The sequence below is a fragment of the Durio zibethinus genome, chromosome 24 (assembly GCF_047325235.1).
Source record: "Durio zibethinus cultivar Kanyao isolate XHJ-2024 chromosome 24, ASM4732523v1, whole genome shotgun sequence".
In the NCBI taxonomy this organism is placed as follows: domain Eukaryota; kingdom Viridiplantae; phylum Streptophyta; class Magnoliopsida; order Malvales; family Malvaceae; genus Durio; species Durio zibethinus.
This window is the reverse complement of record NC_143185.1, coordinates 13,327,401-13,341,973: the sequence shown is the minus strand read 5'-3', so window position 1 is coordinate 13,341,973 and position 14,573 is coordinate 13,327,401. Positions and strand designations below refer to the sequence as shown.

The 14,573-nt window shown below is 27.2% G+C and overlaps 1 pseudogene; it reads left to right on the top strand.

Annotated features, from left to right (window-relative positions):
* LOC111316375 (uncharacterized protein At5g08430-like) overlaps positions 1-571 on the top strand; it is a 28,184-nt pseudogene extending 27,613 nt beyond the window's left edge.
* The last annotated feature ends 14,002 nt before the right edge of the window (positions 572-14,573 follow it).

The window sequence follows — 14,573 nt, the reverse complement described above, 5'->3', positions numbered from 1 at the left end:
AAAAGAAAGAATATAAGATTAATGTAATTAAGTGATAATAATTTCCTTAAATAAAATTTTGAATCCATTAGAAGTAGGTTTTAACTACTCTAACATTTTCAACACTTTTTTCATGAAAAGCCTTCTATTGAGCTTTTAAAATAAGTTATCAAACACGTTAAAATAATTTTTAATGGAAATTTTAATTTTTGATAGTTTGAAAATCTTTAATGTTTTTTCAAATAACACCTTAATGCCTTTCCATTTCAAGCTTTTAGTTGAATTAGAGATGACAAAAAAATCCAAATTATTTCAAGTTGTAAATTTACTATTTAAATAGTTATTGTATCAAAGAAATGCTATTTAGCTTATGTTTTCTATGTACTTGTGAATTATAGACCTAAATTATATATGTTGACAATACGATGTGTTTATGATTCTTTACTTTTTCTTTTAGTGGCTTGCAATGGAACTTACCTTGTTACCAAAACTCATTGATTGTGCCAATGAAAAGGGATGGTGTAGTGAATATCCTATTAAAATATCTATTGATTAAATGCCTAGACATATATTATGATGCTCACCAGTTGCATTTTAGGTATTATGACTAAATAATAAAATGCAATGGTTAAATATTAATAATTTTATTACTCTTAAACCTGTTCTTTCAACATTTTATTATTGAATGAATTTGTTGAATTAGCTAGCAAACCTAACATATCGTGTTAAGTTTGTTTAAAATAATTAATTGTTGAGAATTTTTTCGTCTCATATGTAGCTCTACTATGTTTATAATGGTTGTTGTTTAGGAGACATTACAAAGTTGTAAAGCTCGCATATCTCCTTTACTTTTGCCTTTGTAAATTAATGATTTTGTATTTTAATGTGAAGAAATCCATGTGGTGTTTACTTTATGCCTTTATATGGTTTTTTAGTAAAACAAATCATAATGGTTTTTTTTTATTTCTTTAGACTAGTCTTCCATTAAACTTGTGCTTTTGTATTCGTATTGTATACATCAATGTTCTCTTAAGGTATGAAGCTTAGACTTTATAATTTTGGGGTTGATTCACTTTTACGCAAAATTGTATGTCATAATTTAACATTCAAAAGTTGGTAATAAATTTTTTTTTTTAGTAACCATGTCTATTGGAGCTTATCAAACCTTATGTAGGATATCCTTGTGTCACCCTTTTTTCTTTTCTCATGACATCAACCCAGCAAACCATTTTCATTTTCTCTTACCCTTTGCTATAATTCCTTATATATAAGACCCTAAAAATTTTGATAGGTTTTTCTTTTTTTATGTGTAAAACCTTTTTTTTCTCATGTGAACCATGTAAAACCCATGTGATTTGGCTTTCAATTGTTTATGATTGTTAATTCTTTTCTATGGTGGTTTTTAATTATTGTGTCATTGGACTAGCTAATAAGTTGAAGATAAAAGAACTAGAAGACTTAAAAAGAGTTTTTATGTGAGTTGTCATAGAGTTTGCTGAAATAATTGAGTTTTATAAACATTTAACATTTAAAATCTATTTTTATCTTTCCTTTCCCCTTTTTTTCCTCCAATTTGAGGAATTGAAAATTAAAGCTTTTGAAGAAACAAATGAGGTTAAGTGCCTTTCCATTTCTCTTGTTTTATTTTATTGGTTATCCTAACAAAAGAAAGAATTCATTTCCCATCTTTCCTTTCCTTTTTCCCACTCCCTTCAATCCAAATGTAATGTTAAGTCATGTTTTATATAACATCTTAATGATAGGGAATTTTCATTAAAAATTTATTTAGTAAAAAACTAACTCTTATTTTTAATTTGAATAATAAACAATGATAGAATCTCATTCAATCTTGTTGATATAAGTTAATATGTTATCAATATATAAAAAAGTTTATTTTTTAGCTCTAAAAGTTCACATAAGTGACATTTGATATTTTGTCTTTAGATTCTATGTATTAAAAGAAATCATACATCAATTATAATGTACAAATTCAAGTATAACAAAAAGTTAATATAAATATACAACTACCAAAGTTATGTTTTTTTTTTAAAAAAAAAAACTACTGAAAAATTTTGGAAAACTTTCTCTTAATAGATAACACTTATTACAAGTAGAAACATATCAGCCTTAATGGTAGAATATAAGATTTAGGGAAAAATGTTTATTATGCATGAAATAATCTTTATGTTTGATGTATCAAAACATAATTCTACATTCAATCCCTTTTATATTCATAACTCATAATTATATAAAAAACCAAGATAAAAAAGTTTGGAATGACATTGATCAAACCATAAAATTTTATTTATTAAAAAAAATAAAATGATACATAGAGACCAACGTGACATTTTTCAATATCTTTAATAATATGTGCATTATTTGAAAAATGAAGGGGAAGAAAAAGCAAACCTAACAAACCTTAGCCTTTTTATTTCTTAAAGAAGAGTAACAATCGTTAGGTTAAATTTTGTTTGCTTACATATTTAATCTGTCTATCTTAAGATACTATCTACTATTTACTCATACATGTGGTATAAATGTTTCAAATTTGATTCATCGAATCAGATCAATTATATTATATATATTTAAACCAATTATGTGATTTACATTAAAAATGAACAAAGGATTATTATCCTATCCACGAAGAATGGATCTTTTTAAACTTGATAAGTAGGGCTTAAGTGTTATCATATGTCCCATTGAACTATATGTAAAGAATGTAATAACTTAATATAATAATTAAATGGATTTATTGTAACATTTTGGTCCCATTTGTGGAGTTCAAAATATCAATCACTAGTGTATAGAATATTATATAGGAATAAAAGGAAAGTCAAAAATAGATTTTAAAATGTGCACCTGGAATGAGATGAAAAAATGAAATTTTCTTTTGTTAGAGATCTACTTATGTAGTACCATTAAAATTAAGATTTTCGTTTTTCTTTTATCTTTTATTAGTGAACAAATAGAAAATGGTTAAAATTTTTGTTTTTTTTAAGATCCAAAAAAATGTTTCACATACATATTGTATAAAAAATTTGACTTTTAATTATTTGTTTCATCGAAAATAGTCAAGAATTCCTTATAATTAGATTTAACAAGGAATTGATTATAGCCAATTTGTAGATGAATTTTATTCTTTCTAAAGAATAAAAAGATGAATCTTTTAACTTAAATAATTAATTGGTTCTTAATTTAAAGTAGTTAAAAAAACTTCATTTTTATAGGATAATATAAAAATTACATAAAATGCATGATTGAACGCAGACTTTAAAAGAAACATTTTGGTTGAGATTTTACTTGTAAAGTGAATCTGATGCATTAAAACATTCTATAGATAGAGCATATTTTGCTAAAGTAAGAGTGACAGTATGAGCTTATTACCATGTTTGTGACAAAAAAAATCTCATTACCACATCTTTAACGTAGGAAACAAGGACCACAACCATGCTTCTTGTTAATCGTCATTAGTCTTTAGTCAATCAAGTTTTAAATTTTAAATGTTTAACTAAAAGGAAAAAATGTTTTAAATTTTAAAAGCTTAACTATAAGAAAAAAAATGAAAGTAATAAGAACAAATCAATGATTCAATAGTAATAAGCTCTAAGTTAAATTTGAAACTTTTGATAAATATTTTGGTGAACATAAAACTCTTTAATAAATAGTTTCATTACCAATAGCTATTAACAACATTATCTTTACAACTTCTAAGCTAAAGTAAAAAATTTTGAATGCCATGGGAATTGTCTTAAAGAACATTACACTTACAAGATTAAATCATAACAATAATCTCAATCTCAATATAATCACACTTTTATAAATATTCTATGCAAGAACATTGTTTAAAATAGTTAGTAGAAACATTTCTTATCTTGAAATGATATGAAAAAGCAAAAAAAAATACTAGATAAATTTCATAAAGTTTGAATCTAAAATACAATACTATAAACTTTTCTTCACACTTTCAGGTTTCTTGTTTCATCAATAATAAACTTTAACGCAAAAAAAATTAAAGGAAAAAAATAGAAAAAGAATGATAGGCAAAAACCTATGAAACCTATAACGCTATATTGGAAGTCAAACTTTGCAACATCTATTTGTAATGATGATTGAAAGACATATTAGCTAAAGACTTAAATATGGATATGTAGTGTTTTTTACTATTTTGGCATAAAATGAAAAGAAATATTTGCAATGTATTTATAAGTTTCATATCAATTTTGGGTTTTAAATTTTGAAATGTGAAGTAATGACATCCCACTTGCTATATTTTAACTTTTTGAGACTATCCACATGTTAAAAGACTAGCAATTAATATATGACTATTTCCTTTTCTGTCATATGCTTTGTCTTATGTATATAGAAAGAGAGAATGAAGTTTATTTAATATGCAAAGATTACATTTGAGTGGAAAATGAATTGTGTTGTCACCTATGGAGTGCATTTACTTGATCACTTGATATTTTAGCCTTAAGAAAAAACTTTATACATATTGCATGCCTTGTGTTTGTTTGTGTGCATATATTACGTACTCACACACTTTTTTGGCAATTAAGACAATTCTTCTAGTTTTTCATAGAATGTATGCAGTGTGTGATAACATGGTTATGCAATCAATTATTTTACTAAAAATCATGTTGTTTTGTTGTACATTTTATACAATAGAAATCATATTAATTCCTAATAAAAAGATATTTTTCAATGCAACAATCTTTGTAACATCATAAACACCACATTCACTTCCTTTTGTCCTTGGAATTTTAAAACCCTTGACTCCTTGAAAATGCTTGTTGCTTCAGTTGGTAATATTGTTAGTTTGTTAGTAGCCTAGCATGCTTCTATAAGAAAGTTATTACAAGTCCTAATTTTACTTGTTGATAGATGGCTCAGTTGGACTTGTATTTCCTTTAAGACTTAATAATTTTTTGGCTCAGCTTAACTTTCAAAGTGACCTCAAATATAATCGCACTCCCCTATTTTGCAATCCCTTGAAATTAGTTTGTCTTATCTAATATGGTAGCTAAAATTAATATGTGGTGTCTTTTCAAGAATAATAATATTATTTTTTTAGTCTTTTGTTCTGAGTAAGAAGAGTTACTTCCTGGTAAAGAATACATGTAGTTATTTTGACAATATTATAAGATTTGAAATTGAAAATTAATACAAATTATAGGTTGGCATCCTCATACATATAATGAAACCTCTAATTATTCTTGCTAAGTGGCTGGAAATTCATTCAGCTTTGTGAATGTAATCCTACTACTTTGGTGAATATAATGAATACCTAACTCTACCTATAAAAATATTCCATAGGTAGAAGCAAACATTTCAATTCCATCTGGTCAAATTCTAGGAAATCAAAATATTAGCTTATTTTTTCTTTTTTGGAACAATAAATTCTTCTAGGATTTGTTTTAAGAATTCACCCGTGTACATGTCATAACAAAGTGCTCATTTTATTTATCTATTAGGTGATTACTATGACTTGAAGTTTAATATATGTACATTATATACAATATAACTAAAAAAAGGTTTTTATATCACGTTAAGACAATAATGACACCCTTTTCTTTAATTCATTTTGGTATTTCCTTCAAAATTTACTTCTTTTTATTGTCTTTTTTTTTCTTCTTTTGAATTTACCTTTTATTTTTGTTTGCACTTGTACCTTTTAATTAGTAATTTTTTGGTAAAAATTATAATCTAACACTCTAGTTTTTTATATTTTTTGATAAATGAAATTATTGAGTAAAGATTATTAATCGTAATGATATATTTCTAAATTCAATTGAAATTAAAGTTCTAGAGTTATTAAAGTTTTTTCCCTTTTATCCAAAACTTTTTTCCCTCTATAATTCATTTTAGTCTTGCTTCTTAACTCTTACTTTTATCTTTTTTTTTTTTAATGTACCTATTATTTTTCTTTAACCTTTTACCTTATTTTGTTTGCATAATTTTTGGTAAAATATATAATCTACCACTTTAGTTTTATTATTCTTTCATAAATGAAATTATTAAGGATTATTAATAGTTATGATATATTTTTATATTCAATTAAACTAACACTTCTATACTTATTAGAGTTTTTTCCCTTAATTGAGTACTTTATGTGATGATACTTAATAAATTCTAGTTGAAGTTACACTAAATAACTATATTAGTTAGGTAATAACTCAAGCAGTTAACCTTCAATTACAATTGTTTACATTAATATAAATACTAAAAATCATGTTTTGAAAAATTGTAAATTTGACTTAATTTTCAATATAATATTAATTTATTACATTTATCTAATAACAATATAAGTCTTATATCCCATAACTCTTAAGTTGACTTATTACATATATATCTAATTTCATTTAATGTTTCAACTTTTTAATATTAATAATTTTTGCAAACAAAATTTTCATATACCGCAATGACATGTAGGTGTAAGGACGGTTGTTTCTAACTAAAATAGCTCCCTTTTTTTCGCAAGCAAAATCACCAAAGCTAAACCCATATGGTTGACAATACAATCTTTAGCAAAAAAAAAAATGTTGTGCACTTTGTTTATTAAGGGCAACCGACAAAACCTATGCTATTGATATTCTTTTGCAAAAGTTTTTATCATCATTTATAAGTAACAATATGTAAACATTTTGAGTACCAAAAAAAAGGTACAGGGATGGCTAGTGAAATTTAATCCTAGGTGTTTTAGGCAATCTTTATTCACTAATTCACAAAATCAAATGCTAAATGCTTATTTTCCTTGATTATATGGTTTCTCATATTTTGCATGGTATTTATATAACTGTTGTAGAAATTAATAACTATTCTAATAGCTATGTTTCAAAATGTAACTTTAATAGCCATTTACTTTGTTTTATTTTGTTTTCCCAGCAGTCTAATCTTTCTCGAAAATTTTAAAAGATAATACTGGTATGTGTAATTTTTTTTTTCTTTTGTTAACCAAAATCATAGATAGTAGGCAAGAAAGGAATAGAAAAGCAACATTTTATAAATTTTTTTTTTGTCAATATTTTTTCACTTTATTATTTTTATTACCTAAATGAAGGGTTAGGAAAACATGCTCAATATGATTTTACATTATAGATATGTTGGTCCTTATAATCAATTTAGAGTTGTCAACTAATAAGGGAAAAATATGTTTTCTCTTGTTTCCAGTCTCCACCCTTTTTCTTATATTAGTGTGTTCATTATGCTATGGTGTCAAATATACATAAAGGTGTGCAAAGCTAAAAAGGTGAAAATCACCCTATACTTCTCTTGATTGCATTTTTTGTCCTTTGAATGTCTTGTATGGAATTTCACTTTACAATGATAGAAAATCCCATCACGTGAAAGTGTGCAATCTTTTGCTTTTTTGCTCAATAATCCTTTTAAGTCCTTTATTTCATTTATTGTAGTTCCTTGGCTTGATTTTCACAAATAGCTAATGTGACCAAGCAATAGTAATGATGGGAGTGCACAGCTTGTGAATGTACTAAAAGAAAATGGCTTCGTGGACAAACAAAGCTTTATAAAAATATTAAATACACAAATGATTAATTTGAGTGATGATGAAGGACATGAGGATTTTGATGAAATTTAAATGCATGATGATACGTGTAGCTTGATATGGCATTATGCAAACCCCTAGAGAGATATACAAAGCCTTTTCTCTCTCAAATCACTAAAAGCCTGGATGGATGCTGACTACTTCCCAAATGATTTTAAGGTTTGAAAGATAGGTCAGAATAAAGATAGAGCTATATTGTTGATTGACATACTTTGTTAATGTTTTCAATTTAATTATTTAAATATTGGACATGACGATCAATTGTTTAATATACATGGACGAGAATCAAATTTGCTGAAGCTGTAAGTATGCCCTTAAGTTATAAGGATGAAATTGTGCCATACCAAATAAACAATAATCCTTTCAATTTATAGTAGTATTATAGAGATTTAAGTTGACTCCATGAATTGCAATCCAACTAAAACATGAAATAAAAGAGTTTGATAAGCTCCATTAGCACTTTTCTTTGTGTTTAACCTCTTATTATACATTTTATTCTAAAGTTTTCGATATCTCTATTGTTATGTCTACTAGGAGAAGCGAATTTTTTGTTTGTCAAATATTTCTTACTTCTTTTGGATCATTACCTAGTTGTAACCACCTCACTCATTAAAGGTTGACCAGCTGCAATTGCAAGTGCTTGTTAGAGATTCTTAACAGGATAATAATTCTTATATAGCAATTGATCAGCCATTAGTGTGAAATTATTTCTACCTTTGAGTAGGGATGTTGCTTGTAAACGGGGATATAATTAGTGTCATGGAAGGTTGGAAGTTAGAAATGTATAAAATGATACAATTCCATGCTTTAAAAAAATTATGATTGTTTAGAAAAATCATTCATTTCACACTAAAGCCTTATTTGGAAAAAAGAAGAAAATAAAGAAAAAAAAAGAGAAGGGGAAGTGGAAGTGGAAAAAATGATTGAAAGCAAAAGAGAGAGAAACTAAAAATAAAAGAAAAAAGTGATACAAATTTATAGAGAACAAAAGGTTTTAACGAAAATCACCAAGAATGAAGTATCAAAATGTTAAAGAGAAATAAATAAAAGGAAACTATAAAAGTATGAATAGCATGAAAATTGATCTAAAAATATTGTTAAAAATAAAAGTTAGATCATAGAACATTAATGAAAAAAGAAAAATGAGATTGGGGATAAGTACAATATTAATGATTAAATAAAATAAAATAAGCATTAAATTATAGTTCATGTATAACATATTATATTATAATTTTGTATATTGTATATAGATTTAAAACAATATGTTAATTTCACTTTTTTTAACAAATTATTTTTTTGAATAATTATTTTTTAAGAATTTTATTTATTGTAAATATTTAAATAATTAATTTATACTTTAAAAAAACACTTATAGGACATCTGGTTCTTGGATTTTTAGATTTCGAAAGGGAAAGTAATTCCAAAGTGAATGAATGATTCCTATATTTTGATGACCTTAATAAAAAAAGTACAATTTTATGTTTGGTTGGTGGAAAATTTTAAATACACCCCTAAAATTACTTTTGACACCCAAGTTCTAAATACACCTATAATTTAAATCTAAAAATAATATTTTTACTAACTACACCCCACACCATAAACTCTCATTTTCATAAACACCCTTCTCACATCCACCATTTCTGACAGTAATTATCCCTTAATTCTCTCTTCCCTTGCACCCAAATTCTAATAAAAAAATCAACCTAAAATCATAAAGATTCATATTCAATCAAGTCACCAATCCTTTAATTAGAGGTAATTAATTTGTTTTTGTTTTTATTTTGTTTGATTTTGTTCATTTCATTTCGTAAATTTAAGTGAAAATGGAGTTGCATTTCATAACCTTTGGATTCGCACAGGATTTGCATTTTCAAAAACTTTTAAAAGTTTTCAAAGATGCAAATTTGAAAGCATTTTAAGGTTTTAGGAAATACAACTCTGAAATCTTTTAAAAGTTTTCGAAAATATAAATTTGGAAGTTTTTATAGGTTTTTCAGATTTGCATCTCCATAAGTTTTTAAAAATTTTTATATTTCCATCTTTAGAAACTTTTAAAAATTTTTGGATTTGCATCTTCAGAAATCTTCAAAAGAAAATTTGAAAACTTAGAAATTGTGAAATAAGTTTCATATTCAAAACCAATATCATGTGCACATTCAATCTTGCATATTTGTTTTAAGAGATAATGTGCTGACTATTTATTATATGTAACAATAGATATGGCATAAAAAGGAGAAGCTTGTATTGGTCAAGGTGGTGGCCATGCTGCAACCGATACTTGTAGGCATTCAGCTACTTTTGACAAAAGATGATGAGTTGATGAACAAGCAAATGAGTTAGTTGTTCACCCTCCAAAGCATCACGTTATTGATGAGGATAGGCCTCCAACCTAATAGCTTAATAATAGGGTGGAGATGATACGAAGGATATGGTTGAGACATTTCCTAGAGGGTCAATGGATACTTTTTTACTTAAGAGCTTTAGCACTCATATTGGAGCATAATATGGAATGGTTAGGTAATAAATTCAATAATGATAATGCTTATTCTTGTTACTTAATATATTTAAAGTTAATAAATAGTTTTTATTTGTTATTGTTATTGTTAAATGAGTGAGCTATCTTAAAATCGATGAATCATGGGGCAAAGTTATAGCACTGACCTCTATATGATTCTCGATAGCATATTTGTATGGACGATGTTCAATCAAGATTGCTATCATTGATTGATTACACCTATTGTTTGTCCAACAATATGATGGTTTTTGCATTAGTTGAAAGGTGGCAGCTTAAGATGAACACCTTTAACCTATCATTCAATGAGATAACAATCACACTAGATGATGTGTATGCAATTTTCTGAATACTCGTCATAGGGCAACATGGGATGATGAATGAAACAAACATGCTATTAGTGCAGTTGCTTAAAGTATCAGAGTTTGAGATAGCCAATGAGACCATAGTTTGTCATGGTGCAACTATCAGTCTCAAATGGTTAAGGGATACGTTTAAAAGTATTACCATTAGAGCTTTTGATTGAGATGTCAAATGTGTTAGCGAGGCTTTTATAATGTATCTCTTAAGGTGTACACTATTTATTGATAATAGTAAAGATAAAGTAATAGTAGTGTACTTACCCTTATTGGGTGACTTTAGCACCAATAGTACATATGTTTAGGGGTAGCTTGCTTGACGTATTTATACAAGCAACTTAGTATAGTGACCAAGGCTCTAGCTCATTAGATTGCTGGTTATATTATGTTTTTTCAAGTATGTATATTACAATAGTTAAATGATTACTGTAGACATTCACTTTTTCTAACTTGTTTTTTTGGTAAGCTTTAAATAAAATAAAAGAAAAAGATAAATAAAAGTAGAATTCTAGTCCTAATAAAATCACGAGATAAAGGAATTTAAATTTTAAAATGGGGATAAATAAGGATTTCTTTTTTAAAAAAAGGGATAAATAGATAAGAATATAGGAGGATTTTGATTTTTGAATCCTCAAACTAATCCTATATAAACCCTAACAATCACCAAAACAGAGACAGAGAGAGTGAGAAACAAAATATGAGTGATTTAGAAAAAATAAAAATTTTTCAAAGAAGATTATAGCTTTGTGAAGGAGTTTCTGGAGATTTATTGTTTTGATTTAGAGATAAGTTTTTTGGGGATTTTTTTGCATTTTCTAAGAATTTTTTAGAAATTCTAAAATTAGGTTAAATTTTTTAACAAAAATTTAAGTTTTTCGATGATTTTTCAGTGAAAAATTCAATTTTCGACAATAAAACCCAAAAATCGACAAATTTTTCGATGACATTTGATGAAAAACAGTGACCAAAAATCACCTAGAGTGAAAAGTAGTAGAGGTAGAGGGAAAGGAAGGGGGAAACATCTAAGGAAAAGAAAATTTTCTGCTTTTATAATGATAAAAAACGACATTGTTTTGACGAAGCAAGATCCGCATGTTTGCCTTCGCTCTGACCCGACCCATAGTGCCTCGACTTGCTTACTCACTTTTCTCAGCCCCTATTGAGTCGTTGAGCCAAGTCACCCACCGAACTATCCAAGTCGAGTTTGTCTCTGGAGCCACACTTCATTCAAGCCCAACCAAGTCGCGCCAAGGTGTTTTTTAATCCTATTTATCTATTTATTTATTATTTACTTATTATTATTATTACTTTTCATTTTTGATATCTTTTATTTATCTAATTAAGCATTCTTTAGATTTCCAAGGATTTTTAGAGTAAAAATTAAAAAATATATATACTTTAAGGAAAAGTTGAAATTATCAATTTTCTTTGAAAATAAAAATTTTAAACAAAAAAAATACTTTAAGAAAAAGTTAAAAGTATTAGTTTTCCTTGAAGATCAAATTTCAAAAAATATACTTTAAGAAAAAGTTGAAAGTATTAATTTTTCTTGAAAATAAAAATTTTAAAAAAATATTTTAAAGAAAAGTTGAAAGTATCAATTTTTCTTAAAAACAAAATTTTCAAAATGCTTTAAGGAAAAGTTGAAAGTATCAATTTTTCTTAACAATAAAAATTTCAAACTGTTTTAAGGAAAAGTTGAAAGTATCAATTTTTTTAAAACATAAAAATTAAAAAAACCATTTTTAGGAAAAGTTAAAAGTATCAATTTTCTTTAAAGATGAAATTTTCAAAAAATATTTTTCGAGAAAAAGTTGAGAATATCAATTTTCCTTGAAAATAAAAATTTCAAAAGATGCTTTTGAGAAAAAGTTGAAAGTATCAATTTTCCTTGAATAAAGGCATGAATTCTCTTTTAAAAAAAATAAGAAAAACGATCTCCATAAAAAGTTGAAGTATTATTTTTTTTTTTTTCTTGAAATTTTTTTTAATATTAAATAATCTGATGATAGAGCATTTGCAAGAGAAATAATAGTTTTCTTGTATACTATTTAGGTAAGGGAATATTTTTAATTTTTTGCCAAAAGTATTGAAGTCAATTAAGAATAATTTTCAATAATTAATTACTTGATAAGATTTTTAAAGTTTAATGAATAACATGAAATCAAGCTACTACCATTTTTTTATGGGCATTGTAAGGGTGCTGTAACCTTCTTCACATGTAATCATGCTCCTAGACTTGGTTATGGTTTCATAGACATTGAATTTACCTTTTAAAGATGCCTGAATCAAATTTAGGATTTTTCTTTAAAAAGGGATAAATTTAGTTAGGTGGCCAATCACACCTAAATAAAAAAGATTGGTGGCGACTCCTAAGTCAATGTCTAAAATAGGTCTATGAAACTAGACATTATGATAGTTTGGCGACTCCACTGGAGACAAGCTAAGAGTCAGGCCAGCAAATAAATTTATGTTACCCAAAAGCCTAATAAAATTGAACTTTTTGTAAAGATTTTCCATTCATTCATTATATTTATTTATTTTGCTTATTATGTCATTTATAAGCATGTGCATAACATGAGCTTTATACTCAAGCTCCATCCCTCTAAGAGGGAGTAAAGTACCTATGCTTTTGTGAGGTTTTAGTACCTCTGTAGTGGCTAGCAAAATACTCACACTCAAATTGATCTTTTTCCACTTATTGCCTATAATAGGCAAAGATTGGGGTGCTTTACTAGTTTGTGATTGTAACGCCCTCAATCCCACATCGGAAGGATGTGTGGATAAGGAATGATATATATATAGAGACTTAATCCCAATCTTGTGAGGCATTTTTTATGGGATAAAATTGTGAGACTTTCAGATCAAAGCAGACAATACCTCATAGGTTGGGTGCGAGTCTTCACAAATGATATCAGAACAGTCACTAGTCAATAGTTGTGGGAGTCACTAAGTGCTACACGGTGGAGCCATGGGAGTCACTAAGTGCTACACGATGGTCTAGTGTGATCTTGGTCCTGTGGATGGATTTGGCTTGATAGAGATGTCAAGCATTAAAGGTGGAGAGATTGTAACGCCTCCAATCCCACATCAAAATGATGTGTGGATAAGGAATGATATATATGTAAAGACATAATCCTAAACTTGTGAGGTGCCTTTTGTAGGACAAAATCATGAAACTTTCGGGTCAAAGCAAGCAATACCTCGCAGGTTGGGTATAGGTCTTTACAATGATGGACAATGATGTAAGGAGTAATTTGAGAACCTTTAGATTTCAACCTTAAACCATATACATAGTGAACCTTAGAAATGCTTAACCTATAGATAAAGCCATCTCTTTCCTTTTAAAATTGACCAAAAGCATAGGATTCATTCCTTTTATTATGTATAATGTTTTAATTTATTTAGTTATTTATTTATCTCTCCTTATCCAATGTACTAACCTCTTTTCTTATTCATTTTTGCATGATTCATGCTCATATTATAAAGTTGCATAAAGAACATTTGCCTGAAAGATGGTCTTTAACAAAAAGTTTTTCATGGACTCTATAGAATGACTAGTTTGTTCTTCATCTATATTAGCTCCTTATGAGTTACCTAATGAAGTAAAGATTTAGTCAGAAAAGATCCAACAAAAAAAAAATTTGTCTACCCATTGGTCATGCTTCTACCTTATTTTAAGAAACACCATCATTTTCAAAAAAAATAATCTAAAAGATTTTATTGATATATAGAAGAAGATGAGCTCATCAAGATGAGAGGTTTTTTGTCAGAAACATGGACATAAAGCACACTTTTTTACAGTGAATGTTGAAAATCAACTAATTAGAGTTGTAGTGCAATTATGGGATCCTTCATACAAGTGTTTCATCTTCAATGAAGTTGATATGACACCAACTATTGAAGAGTATTCAATTTTGCTAGGTTTGCACCTTAAAGCTCCTAACAAGATATATGTCAAGATATACAAGTCGAGGTTTCATAAGAATTTGGTGAGTAGTATGGGTATAAGCAAAGAGACTATGGATTTGCATACAAAGCAAAAGCAAGGGCAAATCTGTTTACCTTAAAAAAATTTTCATGATTTTCTAGAACAACACATTAATGAAGAGCAAGGGTTAGATGTGTTTGCCTTAGCCATATACGGAATGGTGATCTTTCC